This window comes from Neomonachus schauinslandi, chromosome 2, assembly GCF_002201575.2.
Source record: "Neomonachus schauinslandi chromosome 2, ASM220157v2, whole genome shotgun sequence".
Lineage (NCBI taxonomy): Eukaryota > Metazoa > Chordata > Mammalia > Carnivora > Phocidae > Neomonachus > Neomonachus schauinslandi.
The window spans coordinates 85,928,337-85,935,236 of record NC_058404.1 but is presented as its reverse complement, the minus strand read 5'-3'; positions in this window follow the sequence as shown (position 1 = coordinate 85,935,236).

The following is a 6,900-nucleotide window of genomic DNA, read 5'->3' as shown; positions in this document are numbered from 1 at the left end:
GAAGAAGGCAGGGGGTGAAGGCTTGGTGGGAAATGTTGTAGATGTTCTTTTCTGGCAAGATCTATTTCCGCCTGGGCGGTCGGGGGAGTGGGGCGGGGGGATCTGCTGGGGGTGCAGGGGGTGGGGTTTGAAGCAGTCACCCTGCAGATCAGGAGGGAGTTGACTCAAGAAACAAGGTGGGGCTGTCGATGTCAGAGATGCTATCTCTGAGTAAGCTAGTTGGAAGGCTAACAAGTTATGGTTCTGTGTATTATTTTAGAGGAGGAGCGGGGCTGGTGGGACAAGGTCAAGGTGTGTCCATGAAATGAGGAGCTCTGGTCAGCAACATGGATCTTAAGGTCACCTAAGATGCTGACAGCTCTTGGGGTAGATGGAAAGAGCTCAAAGCAGGTGCCAGGATCTTTACTGGAAGACAGAAGCCTGTGTGGCTTAAAGGCAAGTAAATAGAAGAGCCTTGGTTGCAGGAGGCTGGACTGGGGACAGGTATTCCTCTGGCTGGTGAAGGTCTGCAAACCGGTGTAAAGAGTGGCTATGTTTTTTCAAACTGTGATAAAAGCTCATTAAAATGTCTTAGCTAAAAAATTACCAAAAATTCTCTACCAACTTATCTGGTCAGTTGTGCAATAAATGGGTGCAGCAGGGAAAAAAAACCCCGCAGAACGGTCAATGGTTGTTTTCATAAAGGCATCCCTTTAAAATAAGTGTCAATGACTCCTGTCCAAAGCCAAACAGTTCTTTACATTATAAACTGGTTTGTATTACCAGTTTCTTTTATTCTAAGTGTGTTTAATCCAGAGTTGGCTAAATGTCTACTTTAAATGCCACACTTAAGCCTCATTATTCATTTCTGGCTCAGTGGAGATGGAACAAAGCTGACCACTGTACTCATCATCAGAGCGTTAATATCCTTATTGAAGACAGCTATTAATTTCACACACCCTGCCTGTTTTTTCCCAAGCCAAATCCTGCTTCTGTTACCTCTTTCACAGTGTATACCCCTTAATAAGTTTATATGTAGCCTACCAATCCCCTTTTTAAAAAGCAAGAGCTTTGATAGAACCATTATTTATTAAGCATGTCTAAAGTCAGGTCACTACTTGAGCACTGGAGAGATCACGCTTAGGAAAATTCCTACTATAGCAAGGAATTTGTATTCTTTTGCAGATACAATTCTTGCTATCCCAGGGGCAAGCCAGGGTCTCTCTTTTTCTGATCTTTAGCAGAAGAAAATTAGTCCAGGATGAGTTTATTTTTCCAAACGTCTCTGGTGGCTAGCTCAATTCAGCAGTCCCAGCAAGTCTATGCCGTTAAATGAGAATTTCCAATGTGCCAGGCTCTGGGCTAAATATCTTATATACACCCAATTTAAACATCACCAAACCCCCATAAGGTAGGTATTTTTATTACCCTCATTTTATGGACAAGGACACAAGCCCAGAACTTGAATACATGCCTGATGGGCACAAGCAAATGAAAAGCAGAACTTGAATTCAAAGTTAGATCAGTCCAAATCCAAAATCCATGCTATGAATGAACTGTTTCCTACTGTGGTAAGAATGCAGGGTGTGTGTGTGTGCATGTGTATGAGAGTGAGAAAGAGAGAGAGATTTTCGGTGAGGATTTGGGAAGACAGGGACAGGCATAGAGAGAATAAAGAGTATGTGAAAGGTTTGGGTACAAGTGAGACAGAGAAGCACTAGAACTAAGGAAAAGAAAGTAAAGAAGCACAGATATAAGCGTGGCAAAACTACGAAATGAGGTGTGGGAGACCTTTATCCCTTTGAGAATATGCTTTTTTGATTTTTTACTCCATGAAAATCCCAAAGGATTTGGGATTTGGGACTGCCTAGAATAAATTTTTAATTTTTACTTGTGTATTTATGTATGTATGTATTTATTTTTATTTTTTAAAAGATTTTAAAAATTTATTTGACAGAGAGATAGAGAGAGCCAGAGAGCACAAGTGGGGGAATGGCAGAGGGAGAGGGAGAAGCAGGCTCCCCGCTGAGCAGGGAGCCCGATGCTATGATCTGGGGCTCCATCCCAGGACCCTGGGATCATGACCTGAGCCGAAGGCAGACGCTTAATGACTGAGCACCCAGGTGCCCCAGTAATCATCTCTTTTTCATGAGTGAAAGGACTATAATTCGAAGCCCTGCCTTTCTTTAGCTTGTGAGCAGGAAAGTGACTACTGCTAAGCCCGTCAGATGTTCATCTTTGGCATTCGACTCTTCGATGTGCCATCCTATGTCAGTGGCAGGTCCTCACGAGAATTTTCCTGCTATTACCCTTTGAGTTTAAATCTGGACTCATTTATAGTCCATTGATCTATATGTCTTTCCTTATGCCAGAACCACAGTCTTGATTATTGTTGCTCTATAGTAAGTTTTTAAATTGACAAGTATGAGTCCTCTAACTTCGTTCTTATTTTGCAAGATTACTTTGGTTATTCTGGGTCCCCTGCATTTCCATTTGAATTTTGGGATCAGCTTGTCCATTCGATTCAGAAAAAAAAAGCAGTTGAGATTTTGACAGGGATTGCGTTGAGTCTGTAGATAATTGGGGGAGTGTTGCCATCCTGATGACATAATCTCCCAATCCATGAACTCAGGACGTTTTTACACTTATTTAGGTCTTCTTTAATTTTTTCAATGATGCCTTATAGTTTGCAGGTACACGTCTTACATTTCTTTTGTTAAATTTATTCCTCAGGGGGCTCCTGGGTGGCTCAGACGGTTAAGCGTCTGCCCTCAGCTCAGGTCATGATCCCAGGATCCTGGGATCAAGCCCCGCATTGGGCTCTCTGCTCAGTGGGGAGTCTGCTTCTCCCTCTCCCTCTGCCTGCAGCTCCCCCTGCTTGTGCTCTCTCTCTCTCTGTCAAATAAATAAATAAAATATTTTAAAAATTTATTCCTCAATATTTTTTTTGATGCGACTTAAATGGAATTGTTTTCTTCATTTCCCTTTGGGGTTGTTCTCTGTTAATATACAGAAATACAGTTGACTTTTGTATATTGATATTGTTTCTTACAACCTTGCCAAACTCAGTTATTAGCTCAATAGTTTTTTGGGTGGATTATTTAGGATTTACTGTATACAAGATTATGTCATCTGCAAACAGAAATAGTTCTATTTCTCCTTTTCCAACTTTTGTTTTACTTTCTTGCCTAGTTGCCCTGGTAGAACCTATAGTACAATGTTGAATAGAGGTGGCAAGAACAGACATTGTTGTCTTATTTCTTTTTTTTAAATAATTTATTTATTTATTTGACAGAGAGAGAGCACAAGCAGGGGGAGAAGCAGGCAGAGGGAGAGGGAGAAGCAGGCTTCCCGCTGAGCAGGGAGCCCAATGCGGGGCTCGATCCCAGGACCCTGAGATCATGACCCGAGACGAAGGCAGTCGCTTAATGACTGAGCCACCCAGGCACCCCTCTTGTCTTATTCCTGATCATGGAGGGAAAGCATTCCGTTTTTTACCCCTAAGTATGATGTTAGCTGTGGGTTTTTCGTAGTTGCCTTTTATTAGGCTGAGGAAGTTCCCTTCTATTTCTAGTTTGTTGAGTATTTTTACCATGAAAGGAAGCAGGTGTTGAATACATGAAAAAGACCTGTGGTCCATCTATCTTTTCCCTTGTATGTGGAGCAGACCCACTCTTGTTAGAGCAGAGTCAGGGAAAAGCATATTGATAGGGACCCTGTTGCTAGAGCTTTGATATACATTATAGGATGCTGTATCCATTAGGGTTATCTTTGAATGTAAAGAATACTGACCTCAGGGGCTAAGCCATATCATGGCTCAGTTTTCTGATGCAACAAACAGTTTGGAAGTGGTCAGTCAAGGGATAGACGTTCATAGATGTTGCCAAGGACCCAGGACCCTTCCAGATTCCTACTCTACCCTCATTAGATTTGGCGCTCATCTTTACTGAATGGCTGTCCACCTCCATGACCACATCTGTGTTCCGTGAGGGAAATAGAGGAAAGGAGTGAAGGGCAATAGGGAAGAAGTAGGTGAGTCTGTGCTTTTTTTTTTTTTAAACTATGAAAACAGTAGTATTTCCAGAAACTCCATTCAGCTGAGATTTCTGCTTTAATGTCATTGATCAAAATGAGTCACAGGGTCATCTCTAGTTGCAAGGGAGAAATGAATATTTTTAATGAGGCACATTGCTACCTGTTTAAAAATTACGGATTCCATTGGCTAGGAAGAAGGGGAGAATGGATATTGCTTAAGTTATTAGCTTATAAGTAGAATTGCTGGGAGTTAAACATAGGCAGTTTGATTCCAAAGTCCATACTTTGTGTTATGGATTATGATAATCAATAAATGTATTTTCCCTTTATTTATCCAATCAATCATTAGATATTTATTTATTGGGCTTAATATACACCGATAAACAAAACAGATAAACCCTCTGTTCTTTTAAAGGTTTACCTTACAGTGGGGGATAGAGTAGGGGCCAAGAAAATAAAACAACCGACAATTAACACATTAAACATACTAAATAAGCCAATCATAAAGTATGTTGGAAGGTGTTAAGTATAATACAAAAAAGGTAATAGAGCAAGGGTAATGGGGACTGGGAGTGGGTGTATGTGGATAGGATTCATTGAGAAGGTGGGTTTGAGCACAAATTGAAGGTGGAGAAATTCTTTGGAATCCAATCCAATTCCCTTTTTTCTATACTTATAGATATTTCTCAGTGAAATTTAAGCCAGTCTAATATCTGTTACCTCCCATCTATAAGGTGATACTGAATTTACAGCACTCTCTGTAGTCTCCTTTGAATGTTCACTAAGCAGAGGACTCAAACTGAGATATCAAGTTACTGGAAACTGTAACCAATAATATATGGTTGGACTCAACTAGAACAGTAGGTGAAAACAGACATTCCTCCCCCCATATCTGATCTACATACATGTGTTGACTCAATCCAAAGGCCATCTATGAAACTCAGGGGCAAGGTAAACGTAAGTGACTGGCCTAGAGACCCAGAGGAGAAGCTATTGAAAAGCAAAGCCAAACACTTTGTTCTCAGGCCTTGGCTGCCATGCAAATATCTTCCCGTGCAATCAGCATGATAATACCTGAGAAGTATTGAGGGTTTTTGGGGGGTGGGTTTTGTTTTCGCTTTAGATGCTTGGTGTCTTGACATAAAATATTGATTGAACTGCTTTTGAGAAATATTTTGATATGTCAATTGTTACCAAAAAAAGGAACTAAATTGGTGTCGACATTAAGTGTCTGGGCTGAGCCTCCTGTTTGTTTCAAGCCTTCCCTGGATTGGAAACTCTTGTGAGGCCAGGGGATGTGTCTGTCTCGGTGATGCTCAATACTTCTTTGTTGAATTAAAGGAGATAAAAAGGAAGGAAGAAGAAAAGAAAAAAAAGTCAAAAGAAAGAAAGGAATTGAAAAAGAAAGGAAGAAAGAAAAGAAATGAAATTCTCTTTATTCGATGGCCTTAGATATACTTGCATGGTATTTGAGTAGAGGACGGTAATGTTAAGCCTTTGCTGCAGGGACAAACATTTGCTTAACTTTCACACTGTGTGTGTACTAATTGTTTTTTACTAAGACAATTGTGAAAGAGGAATTTGTGCTTGAGAAGGCTGACACTAATTTACTCTTTTTTTTTTTTTTAAGATTTTATTTATTTAGGGCGCCTGGGTGGCTCAGTTGGTTGGGCGACTGCCTTCGGCTCAGGTCATGATCCTGGAGTCCCGGGATCGAGTCCCGCATCGGGCTCCCTGCTCAGTGGGGAGTCTGCTTCTCCCTCTGACCCTCCCCCCTCTCATGTGCTCTCTCTCATTCTCTCTCTCTCTCAAATAAATAAATAAAATCTTAAAAAAAAAAGATTTTATTTATTTATTTGACAGAGAGAGACCCAGCGAGAGAGGGAACACAAGCAGGGGGAGTGGGAGAGGGAGAAGCAGGCTCCCCGCCGAGCAGGGAGCCCGATGCGAGGCTCGATCCCAGGACCCCGGGATCATGACCTGAGCCCAAGGCAGACACTTAACGACTGAGCCACCCAGGGCCCCAATTTACTCGTCTTTAAAACATTAAAGTATAGGGGCGCCTGGGTGCCTCAGATGCTTAAGCGTCTACCTTTGGCCCAGGTCATGATCCCAGAGTACTGGGATCAAGCCCCACATCAGGCTCCTGGCTCAGCGGAGAGTCTGCTTCTCCCTCTCCCTCTGCCTTTCTTCCTGCTCATGTTCTCTCTCTGTCTCTCTCTCTCTGTGTGTCTCTTTGTCTCAAATGAATAAATAAAATCTTTAAAAAAAAAGAAAACATTAAAGTATAATTGAGCTGCAACATTGTATTAGTTTTGAGTGTACAACATAATGCTTTGACATTTGTATTCATTGTGAAACAGTCACCGTATTAAGTATATTTACGATCTGTCTCCATACAAAGTTACATTTATTTTCTTATGATAAGAACTTTTAAGATTTATTTTCTTAGCAACTTTCGAATTTGCGATACAATATTATTGACTATCGTCCCCGTGCTGTACATTCCATTCCATGACTTATTTATTTTATAACTTGAAGTTTGTACCTCTTAATCCCCTTCACTCATTTCCCCACCCACCAATCCCCCTCCCCTCTGGGTTCCTTTGGCTAGGAAGAAGGGTATCTGTTCTCTGTATCTGTTCTATCTATAAGTTTTGTTTTGTTTGTTCATTTGTTTGGCTTTTCAGATTCCAGATATAAATGAAATCATATGGTATTTTTCTTTTTCTGTCTGACTTATTTTACTTAGCATAACACCCTTGAGGTCTGTTTGTGTTGTTGCAAATGGCAAGATTTCATTCTTTTTTTATAATTGAGTAGTATTCCACTGTATGTATATCTATCTATCTATCTATCTATCTATCTATCTATCTATCTATCTAT